The sequence below is a fragment of the Schistocerca gregaria genome, chromosome 3 (assembly GCF_023897955.1).
Source record: "Schistocerca gregaria isolate iqSchGreg1 chromosome 3, iqSchGreg1.2, whole genome shotgun sequence".
Taxonomy (NCBI): domain Eukaryota; kingdom Metazoa; phylum Arthropoda; class Insecta; order Orthoptera; family Acrididae; genus Schistocerca; species Schistocerca gregaria.
Genome location: NC_064922.1, coordinates 19,251,296 through 19,264,523, shown reverse-complemented (window position 1 = coordinate 19,264,523; position 13,228 = coordinate 19,251,296). Strand labels below are relative to the sequence as shown.

Sequence of the window (13,228 nt, the reverse complement as noted above, 5' to 3'; positions counted from 1 at the left end):
ATGCAAATTCCGTCTGTTTTGAACGTCTTAAATTCAAAGGGCGGTCACAAATTGGTCCATTTCACTCCTTGTCGACAATCACACAGCACCTGAGGTAACAAGCACATCTCGAGCCCCATTGTGCTCTCCATTGTTCATGAAAACTCAGTGCCTCGCTCTTTGCTACTGCGTAAAATTCCTGTCGTCCAACTGCAAAACACCTGGACACAATAAGTTTCCGCATCCCCTTTGCACTAATCGTACTACGAAACGCTCCCCACACTTGGCAATCACCCATGCAGATGACTTTTCCGACTTTACACGACGCTCACGCTAGTGACAGCCTTATTTATAGTTCGACGTGGCGCCAAAGCGAATGAGCACATTTCGCCTACGGCTTAGGCCGCTCTTCTAGTGTGGCTGCTCTGTGTGTGCAGGTAGCGAGGGGCTGCAAGCTTCCTGTGTTCGCACCTATATCACCTGTGCTTCCTTGTCAGAGACAGACTATCGCAAAACATACAACTCACTCCATGAACTGATTGCTACGGCATCTGTTATCAGCAGTCACAACCAGCAACACCAGTAGCAGCCGACTGCACGCAAAGAATAGGAACGTGCAGTGGGATTTACGTGAAATCGGCGCAATTGTGGATGCTAATCGTTCGCTTGTATCTGCCTACACACCTCTGCCGGTTGGGAATTATTCCACTTGTATCGCAAGGTGCGCATGTAGGTGTGTTAAAAATTGTGGAGGCGCTGGGTATCGATCCCAGTACCTCTCGCACGCTAAGCGAGCGCTCTACCATCTGAGCTACGCCCACCCCCCCCATAACTAGTAGTGCTACATACAGTCATATCAACGTCACAGACCCTTGTACTCCCATTATTCCGCAGACAAACACTACTCTCTATGAATCAGTGAGGGTGTCTTTCAGGTTTCGTGCATTCTGTATCGAATCGTAGTTGGCCACAATGAAAGTGGCACGCATAACGTCGAAAATAGAGTTCAGATACCGCTCTGAGTAAGACGAACGTGTTGTCCACCTCTAAACTTCAATGACGTTAAGCCGTGATACCTAAGACAGATCTGCACTCGATGACACCACGATAACAGCCGGTCCCCACACTTACACCTTGCTCTCCTTATGACAGTATACATCATATCAGTCTGTGACGCTGGTTTTGCAACTTCTTGCGTGAGTTTATGTTCGCCGCGACCAACACTTACCATGCACTGACCACAAAACATGGAGGAGCCAGGGCTTGAACCCGAGACCGTTCACACGCTAAGCGAACGATCTGCCAACTGAGCTACAGCTACACACACGACCAAGCCTGGCTATTCTCCATTCTTTGCGACTCTGATGTGCAAGGACACGATCCTTGGTTGGCTTGTAGCGGCGAAGGTACCAGAATACAAAGGCGCGGACACGTTCATATACACAAGAGTTCCAAGTAGTTTCGATGCTCTGGTATTACGAATGCAAATTCCGTCTGTTTTGAACGTTTTAAATTCAAGGGGCGGTCACAAATTGGTCCATTTCAGTCCTTGTCGACAATCACACAGCACCTGAGGTAACAAGCACATCTCGAGCCCCATTGTGCTCTCCATTGTTCATGCCAACTCAGTGCCTCGCTCTTTGCTACTGCGTAAAATTCTTGTCGTCCAACTGCAAAACACTTGGACACAATAAGTTTCCGCATCCCCTTTGCACTAATCGTACTACGAAACGCTCCCCACACTTGGCAATCACCCATGCAGATGACTTTTCCGACTTTACACGACGCTCACGCTAGTGACAGCCTTATTTATAGTTCGACGTCGCGCCAAAGCGAATGAGCACATTTCGCCTACGGCTTAGGCCGCTCTTCTAGTGTGGCTGCTCTGTGTGTGCAGGTAGCGAGGGGCTGCAAGCTTCCTGTGTTCGCACCTATATCACCTGTGCTTCCTTGTCAGAGACAGACTATCGCAAAACATACAACTCACTCCATGAATTGATTGCTACGGCATCTGTTATCAGCAGTCACAACCAGCAACACCAGTAGCAGCCGACTGCACGCAAAGAATAGGAACGTGCAGTGGGATTTACGTGAAATCGGCGCAATTGTGGATGCTAATCGTTCGCTTATATCTGCCTACACACCTCTGCCGGTTGGGAATTATTCCACTTGTATCGCAAGGTGCGCATGTAGGTGTGTTAAAAATTGTGGAGGCGCTGGGTATCGATCCCAGTACCTCTCGCACGCTAAGCGAGCGCTCTACCATCTGAGCTACGCCCACCCCCCGATAACTAGTAGTGCTACATACAGTCATATGAACGTCACAGACCCTTGTACTCCCATTATTCCGCAGACAAACACTACTCTCTATGTATCAGTGAGGGTGTCTTTCAGGTTTCGTGCATTCTGTATCGACTCGTAGTTGGCCACAATGAAAGTGGCACGCATAACGTCGAAAATAGAGTTCAGACACCGCTCTGAGTAAGACGAACGTGTTGTCCACCTCTAGACTTCAATGACGTTAAGCCGTGATACCTAAGACAGATCTGCACTCGATGACACCACGATAACAGCCGGTCCCCACACTTACACCTTGCTCTCCTTATGACAGTATACATCATATCAGTCTGTGACGGTGGTTTTGCAACTTCTTGCGTGAGTTTATGTTCGCCGCGACCAACACTTACCATGCACTGACCACAAAACATGGAGGAGCCAGGGCTTGAACCCGAGACCGTTCACACGCTAAGCGAACGATCTGCCAACTGAGCTACAGCTACACACACGACCAAGCCTGGCTATTCTCCATTCTTTGCGACTCTGATGTGCAAGGACACGATGGTTGGTTGGTTTGTAGCGGCGAAGGTACCAGAATACAAAGGCGCGGACACGTTCATATACACAAGAGTTCCAAGTAGTTTCGATGCTCTGGTATTACGAATGCAAATTCCGTCTGTTTTGAACGTCTTAAATTCAAAGGGCGGTCACAAATTGGTCCATTTCACTCCTTGTCGACAATCACACAGCACCTGAGGTAACAAGCACATCTCGAGCCCCATTGTGCTCTCCATTGTTCATGAAAACTCAGTGCCTCGCTCTTTGCTACTGCATAAAATTCCTGTCGTCCAACTGCAAAACACCTGGACACAATAAGTTTCCGCATCCCCTTTGCACTAATCGTACTACGAAACGCTCCCCACACTTGGCAATCACCCATGCAGATGACTTTTCCGACTTTACACGACGCTCACGCAACGCTCACGCTAGTGACAGCCTTATTTATAGTTCGACGTCGCGCCAAAGCGAATGAGCAGATTTCGCCTACGGCTTAGGCCGCTCTTCTAGTGTGGCTGCTCTGTGTGTGCAGGTAGCGAGGGGCTGCAAGCTTCCTGTGTTCGCACCTATATCACCTGTGCTTCCTTGTCAGAGACAGACTATCGCAAAACATACAACTCACTCCATGAATTGATTGCTACGGCATCTGTTATCAGCAGTCACAACCAGCAACACCAGTAGCAGCCGACTGCACGCAAAGAATAGGAACGTGCAGTGGGATTTACGTGAAATCGGCGCAATTGTGGATGCTAATCGTTCGCTTGTATCTGCCTACACACCTCTGCCGGTTGGGAATTATTCCACTTGTATCGCAAGGTGCGCATGTAGGTGTGTTAAAAATTGTGGAGGCGCTGGGTATCGATCCCAGTACCTCTCGCACGCTAAGCGAGCGCTCTACCATCTGAGCTACGCCCACCCCCCCCCATAACTAGTAGTGCTACATACAGTCATATCAACGTCACAGACCCTTGTACTCAAATTATTCCGCAGACAAACACTACTCTCTATGAATCAGTGAGGGTGTCTTTCAGGTTTCGTGCATTCTGTATCGAATCGTAGTTGGCCACAATGAAAGTGGCACGCATAACGTCGAAAATAGAGTTCAGATACCGCTCTGAGTAAGACGAACGTGTTGTCCACCTCTAAACTTCAATGACGTTAAGCCGTGATACCTAAGACAGATCTGCACTCGATGACACCACGATAACAGCCGGTCCCCACACTTACACCTTGCTCTCCTTATGACAGTATACATCATATCAGTCTGTGACGCTGGTTTTGCAACTTCTTGCGTGAGTTTATGTTCGCCGCGACCAACACTTACCATGCACTGACCACAAAACATGGAGGAGCCAGGGCTTGAACCCGAGACCGTTCACACGCTAAGCGAACGATCTGCCAACTGAGCTACAGCTACACACACGACCAAGCCTGGCTATTCTCCATTCTTTGCGACTCTGATGTGCAAGGACACGATGGTTGGTTGGTTTGTAGCGGCGAAGGTACCAGAATACAAAGGCGCGGACACGTTCATATACACAAGAGTTCCAAGTAGTTTCGATGCTCTGGTATTACGAATGCAAATTCCGTCTGTTTTGAACGTTTTAAATTCAAAGGGCGGTCACAAATTGGTCCATTTCAGTCCTTGTCGACAATCACACAGCACCTGAGGTAACAAGCACATCTCGAGCCCCATTGTGCTCTCCATTGTTCATGCCAACTCAGTGCCTCGCTCTTTGCTACTGCGTAAAATTCTTGTCGTCCAACTGCAAAACACTTGGACACAATAAGTTTCCGCATCCCCTTTGCACTAATCGTACTACGAAACGCTCCCCACACTTGGCAATCACCCATGCAGATGACTTTTCCGACTTTACACGACGCTCACGCTAGTGACAGCCTTATTTATAGTTCGACGTCGCGCCAAAGCGAATGAGCACATTTCGCCTACGGCTTAGGCCGCTCTTCTAGTGTGGCTGCTCTGTGTGTGCAGGTAGCGAGGGGCTGCAAGCTTCCTGTGTTCGCACCTATATCACCTGTGCTTCCTTGTCAGAGACAGACTATCGCAAAACATACAACTCACTCCATGAATTGATTGCTACGGCATCTGTTATCAGCAGTCACAACCAGCAACACCAGTAGCAGCCGACTGCACGCAAAGAATAGGAACGTGCAGTGGGATTTACGTGAAATCGGCGCAATTGTGGATGCTAATCGTTCGCTTATATCTGCCTACACACCTCTGCCGGTTGGGAATTATTCCACTTGTATCGCAAGGTGCGCATGTAGGTGTGTTAAAAATTCTGGAGGCGCTGGGTATCGATCCCAGTACCTCTCGCACACTAAGCGAGCGCTCTACCATCTGAGCTACGCCCACCCCCCCGATAACTAGTAGTGCTACATACAGTCATATGAACGTCACAGACCCTTGTACTCCCATTATTCCGCAGACAAACACTACTCTCTATGTATCAGTGAGGGTGTCTTTCAGGTTTCGTGCATTCTGTATCGACTCGTAGTTGGCCACAATGAAAGTGGCACGCATAACGTCGAAAATAGAGTTCAGACACCGCTCTGAGTAAGACGAACGTGTTGTCCACCTCTAGACTTCAATGACGTTAAGCCGTGATACCTAAGACAGATCTGCACTCGATGACACCACGATAACAGCCGGTCCCCACACTTACACCTTGCTCTCCTTATGACAGTATACATCATATCAGTCTGTGACGCTGGTTTTGCAACTTCTTGCGTGAGTTTATGTTCGCCGCGACCAACACTTACCATGCACTGACCACAAAACATGGAGGAGCCAGGGCTTGAACCCGAGACCGTTCACACGCTAAGCGAACGATCTGCCAACTGAGCTACAGCTACACACACGACCAAGCCTGGCTATTCTCCATTCTTTGCGACTCTGATGTGCAAGGACACGATGGTTGGTTGGTTTGTAGCGGCGAAGGTACCAGAATACAAAGGCGCGGACACGTTCATATACACAAGAGTTCCAAGTAGTTTCGATGCTCTGGTATTACGAATGCAAATTCCGTCTGTTTTGAACGTCTTAAATTGAAAGGGCGGTCACAAATTGGTCCATTTCACTCCTTGTCGACAATCACACAGCACCTGAGGTAACAAGCACATCTCGAGCCCCATTGTGCTCTCCATTGTTCATGAAAACTCAGTGCCTCGCTCTTTGCTACTGCGTAAAATTCCTGTCGTCCAACTGCAAAACACCTGGACACAATAAGTTTCCGCATCCCCTTTGCACTAATCGTACTACGAAACGCTCCCCACACTTGGCAATCACCCATGCAGATGACTTTTCCGACTTTACACGACGCTCACGCTAGTGACAGCCTTATTTATAGTTCGACGTCGCGCCAAAGCGAATGAGCACATTTCGCCTACGGCTTAGGCCGCTCTTCTAGTGTGGCTGCTCTGTGTGTGCAGGTAGCGAGGGGCTGCAAGCTTCCTGTGTTCGCACCTATATCACCTGTGCTTCCTTGTCAGAGACAGACTATCGCAAAACATACAACTCACTCCATGAATTGATTGCTACGGCATCTGTTATCAGCAGTCACAACCAGCAACACCAGTAGCAGCCGACTGCACGCAAAGAATAGGAACGTGCAGTGGGATTTACGTGAAATCGGCGCAATTGTGGATGCTAATCGTTCGCTTGTATCTGCCTACACACCTCTGCCGGTTGGGAATTATTCCACTTGTATCGCAAGGTGCGCATGTAGGTGTGTTAAAAATTGTGGAGGCGCTGGGTATCGATCCCAGTACCTCTCGCACGCTAAGCGAGCGCTCTACCATCTGAGCTACGCACACCCCCCCGATAACTAGTAGTGCTACATACAGTCATATCAACGTCACAGACCCTTGTACTCCCATTATTCCGCAGACAAACACTACTCTCTATGAATCAGTGAGGGTGTCTTTCAGGTTTCGTGCATTCTGTATCGAATCGTAGTTGGCCACAATGAAAGTGGCACGCATAACGTCGAAAATAGAGTTCAGACACCGCTCTGAGTAAGACGAACGTGTTGTCCACCTCTAAACTTCAATGACGTTAAGCCGTGATACCTAAGATAGATCTGCACTCGATGACACCACGATAACAGCCGGTCCCCACACTTACACCTTGCTCTCCTTATGACAGTATACATCATATCAGTCTGTGACGCTGGTTTTGCAACTTCTTGCGTGAGTTTATGTTCGCCGCGACCAACACTTACCATGCACTGACCACAAAACATGGAGGAGCCAGGGCTTGAACCCGAGACCGTTCACACGCTAGGCGAACGATCTGAAAACTGAGCTACAGCTACACACACGACCAAGCCTGGCTATTCTCCATTCTTTGCGACTCTGATGTGCAAGGACACGATGGTTGGTTGGTTTGTAGCGGCGAAGGTACCAGAATACAAAGGCGCGGACACGTTCATATACACAAGAGTTCCAAGTAGTTTCGATGCTCTGGTATTACGAATGCAAATTCCGTCTGTTTTGAACGTCTTAAATTCAAAGGGCGGTCACAAATTGGTCCATTTCACTCCTTGTCGACAATCACACAGCACCTGAGGTAACAAGCACATCTCGAGCCCCATTGTGCTCTCCATTGTTCATGAAAACTCAGTGCCTCGCTCTTTGCTACTGCATAAAATTCCTGTCGTCCAACTGCAAAACACCTGGACACAATAAGTTTCCGCATCCCCTTTGCACTAATCGTACTACGAAACGCTCCCCACACTTGGCAATCACCCATGCAGATGACTTTTCCGACTTTACACGACGCTCACGCAACGCTCACGCTAGTGACAGCCTTATTTATAGTTCGACGTGGCGCCAAAGCGAATGAGCACATTTCGCCTACGGCTTAGGCCGCTCTTCTAGTGTAGCTGCTCTGTGTGTGCAGGTAGCGAGGGGCTGCAAGCTTCCTGTGTTCGCACCTATATCACCTGTGCTTCCTTGTAAGAGACAGACTATCGCAAAACATACAACTCACTCCATGAATTGATTGCTACGGCATCTGTTATCAGCAGTCACAACCAGCAACACCAGTAGCAGCCGACTGCACGCAAAGAATAGGAACGTGCAGTGGGATTTACGTGAAATCGGCGCAATTGTGGATGCTAATCGTTCGCTTGTATCTGCCTACACACCTCTGCCGGTTGGGAATTATTCCACTTGTATCGCAAGGTGCGCATGTAGGTGTGTTAAAAATTGTGGAGGCGCTGGGTATCGATCCCAGTACCTCTCGCACGCTAAGCGAGCGCTCTACCATCTGAGCTACGCCCACCCCCCCGATAACTAGTAGTGCTACATACAGTCATATCAACGTCACAGACCCTTGTACTCCCATTATTCCGCAGACAAACACTACTCTCTATGTATCAGTGAGGGTGTCTTTCAGGTTTCGTGCATTCTGTATCGAATCGTAGTTGGCCACAATGAAAGTGGCACGCATAACGTCGAAAATAGAGTTCAGACACCGCTCTGAGTAAGACGAACGTGTTGTCCACCTCTAGACTTCAATGACGTTAAGCCGTGATACCTAAGACAGATCTGCACTCAATGACACCACGATAACAGCCGGTCCCCACACTTACACCTTGCTCTCCTTATGACAGTATACATCATATCAGTCTGTGACGCTGGTTTTGCAACTTCTTGCGTGAGTTTATGTTCGCCGCGAGCAACACTTACCATGCACTGACCACAAAACATGGAGGAGCCAGGGCTTGAACCCGAGACCGTTCACACGCTAAGCGAACGATCTGCCAACTGAGCTACAGCTACACACACGACCAAGCCTGGCTATTCTCCATTCTTTGCGACTCTGATGTGCAAGGACACGATGGTTGGTTGGTTTGTAGCGGCGAAGGTACCAGAATACAAAGGCGCGGACACGTTCATATACACAAGAGTTCCAAGTAGTTTCGATGCTCTGGTATTACGAATGCAAATTCCGTCTGTTTTGAACGTCTTAAATTCAAAGGGCGGTCACAAATTGGTCCATTTCACTCCTTGTCGACAATCACACAGCACCTGAGGTAACAAGCACATCTCGAGCCCCATTGTGCTCTCCATTGTTCATGAAAACTCAGTGCCTCGCTCTTTGCTACTGCGTAAAATTCCTGTCGTCCAACTGCAAAACACCTGGACACAATAAGTTTCCGCATCCCCTTTGCACTAATCGTACTACGAAACGCTCCCCACACTTGGCAATCACCCATGCAGATGACTTTTCCGACTTTACACGACGCTCACGCAACGCTCACGCTAGTGACAGCCTTATTTATAGTTCGACGTGGCGCCAAAGCGAATGAGCACATTTCGCCTACGGCTTAGGCCGCTCTTCTAGTGTGGCTGCTCTGTGTGTGCAGGTAGCGAGGGGCTGCAAGCTTCCTGTGTTCGCACCTATATCACCTGTGCTTCCTTGTCAGAGACAGACTATCGCAAAACATACAACTCACTCCATGAACTGATTGCTACGGCATCTGTTATCAGCAGTCACAACCAGCAACACCAGTAGCAGCCGACTGCACGCAAAGAATAGGAACGTGCAGTGGGATTTACGTGAAATCGGCGCAATTGTGGATGCTAATCGTTCGCTTGTATCTGCCTACACACCTCTGCCGGTTGGGAATTATTCCACTTGTATCGCAAGGTGCGCATGTAGGTGTGTTAAAAATTGTGGAGGCGCTGGGTATCGATCCCAGTACCTCTCGCACGCTAAGCGAGCGCTCTACCATCTGAGCTACGCCCACCCCCCCCATAACTAGTAGTGCTACATACAGTCATATCAACGTCACAGACCCTTGTACTCCCATTATTCCGCAGACAAACACTACTCTCTATGAATCAGTGAGGGTGTCTTTCAGGTTTCGTGCATTCTGTATCGAATCGTAGTTGGCCACAATGAAAGTGGCACGCATAACGTCGAAAATAGAGTTCAGATACCGCTCTGAGTAAGACGAACGTGTTGTCCACCTCTAAACTTCAATGACGTTAAGCCGTGATACCTAAGACAGATCTGCACTCGATGACACCACGATAACAGCCGGTCCCCACACTTACACGTTGCTCTCCTTATGACAGTATACATCATATCAGTCTGTGACGCTGGTTTTGCAACTTCTTGCGTGAGTTTATGTTCGCCGCGACCAACACTTACCATGCACTGACCACAAAACATGGAGGAGCCAGGGCTTGAACCCGAGACCGTTCACACGCTAAGCGAACGATCTGCCAACTGAGCTACAGCTACACACACGACCAAGCCTGGCTATTCTCCATTCTTTGCGACTCTGATGTGCAAGGACACGATCCTTGGTTGGTTTGTAGCGGCGAAGGTACCAGAATACAAAGGCGCGGACACGTTCATATACACAAGAGTTCCAAGTAGTTTCGATGCTCTGGTATTACGAATGCAAATTCCGTCTGTTTTGAACGTTTTAAATTCAAAGGGCGGTCACAAATTGGTCCATTTCAGTCCTTGTCGACAATCACACAGCACCTGAGGTAACAAGCACATCTCGAGCCCCATTGTGCTCTCCATTGTTCATGCCAACTCAGTGCCTCGCTCTTTGCTACTGCGTAAAATTCTTGTCGTCCAACTGCAAAACACTTGGACACAATAAGTTTCCGCATCCCCTTTGCACTAATCGTACTACGAAACGCTCCCCACACTTGGCAATCACCCATGCAGATGACTTTTCCGACTTTACACGACGCTCACGCTAGTGACAGCCTTATTTATAGTTCGACGTCGCGCCAAAGCGAATGAGCACATTTCGCCTACGGCTTAGGCCGCTCTTCTAGTGTGGCTGCTCTGTGTGTGCAGGTAGCGAGGGGCTGCAAGCTTCCTGTGTTCGCACCTATATCACCTGTGCTTCCTTGTCAGAGACAGACTATCGCAAAACATACAACTCACTCCATGAATTGATTGCTACGGCATCTGTTATCAGCAGTCACAACCAGCAACACCAGTAGCAGCCGACTGCACGCAAAGAATAGGAACGTGCAGTGGGATTTACGTGAAATCGGCGCAATTGTGGATGCTAATCGTTCGCTTGTATCTGCCTACACACCTCTGCCGGTTGGGAATTATTCCACTTGTATCGCAAGGTGCGCATGTAGGTGTGTTAAAAATTGTGGAGGCGCTGGGTATCGATCCCAGTACCTCTCGCACGCTAAGCGAGCGCTCTACCATCTGAGCTACGCACACCCCCCCGATAACTAGTAGTGCTACATACAGTCATATCAACGTCACAGACCCTTGTACTCCCATTATTCCGCAGACAAACACTACTCTCTATGAATCAGTGAGGGTGTCTTTCAGGTTTCGTGCATTCTGTATCGAATCGTAGTTGGCCACAATGAAAGTGGCACGCATAACGTCGAAAATAGAGTTCAGACACCGCTGTGAGTAAGACGAACGTGTTGTCCACCTCTAAACTTCAATGACGTTAAGCCGTGATACCTAAGACAGATCTGCACTCGATGACACCACGATAACAGCCGGTCCCCACACTTACACCTTGCTCTCCTTATGACAGTATACATCATATCAGTCTGTGACGCTGGTTTTGCAACTTCTTGCGTGAGTTTATGTTCGCCGCGACCAACACTTACCATGCACTGACCACAAAACATGGAGGAGCCAGGGCTTGAACCCGAGACCGTTCACACGCTAGGCGAACGATCTGAAAACTGAGCTACAGCTACACACACGACCAAGCCTGGCTATTCTCCATTCTTTGCGACTCTGATGTGCAAGGACACGATGGTTGGTTGGTTTGTAGCGGCGAAGGTACCAGAATACAAAGGCGCGGACACGTTCATATACACAAGAGTTCCAAGTAGTTTCGATGCTCTGGTATTACGAATGCAAATTCCGTCTGTTTTGAACGTCTTAAATTCAAAGGGCGGTCACAAATTGGTCCATTTCACTCCTTGTCGACAATCACACAGCACCTGAGGTAACAAGCACATCTCGAGCCCCATTGTGCTCTCCATTGTTCATGAAAACTCAGTGCCTCGCTCTTTGCTACTGCATAAAATTCCTGTCGTCCAACTGCAAAACACCTGGACACAATAAGTTTCCGCATCCCCTTTGCACTAATCGTACTACGAAACGCTCCCCACACTTGGCAATCACCCATGCAGATGACTTTTCCGACTTTACACGACGCTCACGCAACGCTCACGCTAGTGACAGCCTTATTTATAGTTCGACGTCGCGCCAAAGCGAATGAGCACATTTCGCCTACGGCTTAGGCCGCTCTTCTAGTGTGGCTGCTCTGTGTGTGCAGGTAGCGAGGGGCTGCAAGCTTCCTGTGTTCGCACCTATATCACCTGTGCTTCCTTGTCAGAGACAGACTATCGCAAAACATACAACTCACTCCATGAATTGATTGCTACGGCATCTGTTATCAGCAGTCACAACCAGCAACACCAGTAGCAGCCGACTGCACGCAAAGAATAGGAACGTGCAGTGGGATTTACGTGAAATCGGCGCAATTGTGGATGCTAATCGTTCGCTTGTATCTGCCTACACACCTCTGCCGGTTGGGAATTATTCCACTTGTATCGCAAGGTGCGCATGTAGGTGTGTTAAAAATTGTGGAGGCGCTGGGTATCGATCCCAGTACCTCTCGCACGCTAAGCGAGCGCTCTACCATCTGAGCTACGCCCACCCCCCCCATAACTAGTAGTGCTACATACAGTCATATCAACGTCACAGACCCTTGTACTCAAATTATTCCGCAGACAAACACTACTCTCTATGAATCAGTGAGGGTGTCTTTCAGGTTTCGTGCATTCTGTATCGAATCGTAGTTGGCCACAATGAAAGTGGCACGCATAACGTCGAAAATAGAGTTCAGATACCGCTCTGAGTAAGACGAACGTGTTGTCCACCTCTAAACTTCAATGACGTTAAGCCGTGATACCTAAGACAGATCTGCACTCGATGACACCACGATAACAGCCGGTCCCCACACTTACACCTTGCTCTCCTTATGACAGTATACATCATATCAGTCTGTGACGCTGGTTTTGCAACTTCTTGCGTGAGTTTATGTTCGCCGCGACCAACACTTACCATGCACTGACCACAAAACATGGAGGAGCCAGGGCTTGAACCCGAGACCGTTCACACGCTAAGCGAACGATCTGCCAACTGAGCTACAGCTACACACACGACCAAGCCTGGCTATTCTCCATTCTTTGCGACTCTGATGTGCAAGGACACGATGGTTGGTTGGTTTGTAGCGGCGAAGGTACCAGAATACAAAGGCGCGGACACGTTCATATACACAAGAGTTCCAAGTAGTTTCGATGCTCTGGTATTACGAATGCAAATTCCGTCTGTTTTGAACGTTTTAAATTCAAAGGGCGG

The 13,228-nt window shown here is 48.8% G+C and overlaps 9 non-coding genes across 9 annotated transcripts; all 9 read right to left on the bottom strand.

The window, feature by feature from the left end:
• Positions 1 to 727: 727 nt before the first annotated feature.
• On the bottom strand, positions 728 to 801 carry Trnaa-agc (transfer RNA alanine (anticodon AGC)). Its single transcript has one exon. It is a non-coding gene; the product is annotated as a tRNA-Ala (tRNA).
• A 1,386-nt stretch (positions 802 to 2,187) lies between these two features.
• Trnaa-agc (transfer RNA alanine (anticodon AGC)) lies at positions 2,188 to 2,261 on the bottom strand. The gene has a single exon. It is a non-coding gene; the product is annotated as a tRNA-Ala (tRNA).
• A 1,396-nt stretch (positions 2,262 to 3,657) lies between these two features.
• On the bottom strand, positions 3,658 to 3,731 carry Trnaa-agc (transfer RNA alanine (anticodon AGC)). Its single transcript has one exon. It is a non-coding gene; the product is annotated as a tRNA-Ala (tRNA).
• A 1,387-nt stretch (positions 3,732 to 5,118) lies between these two features.
• Trnat-agu (transfer RNA threonine (anticodon AGU)) lies at positions 5,119 to 5,192 on the bottom strand. The gene has a single exon. It is a non-coding gene; the product is annotated as a tRNA-Thr (tRNA).
• A 1,386-nt stretch (positions 5,193 to 6,578) lies between these two features.
• Trnaa-agc (transfer RNA alanine (anticodon AGC)) lies at positions 6,579 to 6,654 on the bottom strand. The gene has a single exon. It is a non-coding gene; the product is annotated as a tRNA-Ala (tRNA).
• Positions 6,655 to 8,049: 1,395 nt separating this feature from the next.
• Trnaa-agc (transfer RNA alanine (anticodon AGC)) lies at positions 8,050 to 8,123 on the bottom strand. Its single transcript has one exon. It is a non-coding gene; the product is annotated as a tRNA-Ala (tRNA).
• Positions 8,124 to 9,520: 1,397 nt separating this feature from the next.
• Positions 9,521 to 9,594, bottom strand: Trnaa-agc (transfer RNA alanine (anticodon AGC)). The gene has a single exon. It is a non-coding gene; the product is annotated as a tRNA-Ala (tRNA).
• Positions 9,595 to 10,980: 1,386 nt separating this feature from the next.
• Trnaa-agc (transfer RNA alanine (anticodon AGC)) lies at positions 10,981 to 11,056 on the bottom strand. Its single transcript has one exon. It is a non-coding gene; the product is annotated as a tRNA-Ala (tRNA).
• Positions 11,057 to 12,451: 1,395 nt separating this feature from the next.
• Trnaa-agc (transfer RNA alanine (anticodon AGC)) lies at positions 12,452 to 12,525 on the bottom strand. Its single transcript has one exon. It is a non-coding gene; the product is annotated as a tRNA-Ala (tRNA).
• Positions 12,526 to 13,228: the final 703 nt, after the last annotated feature.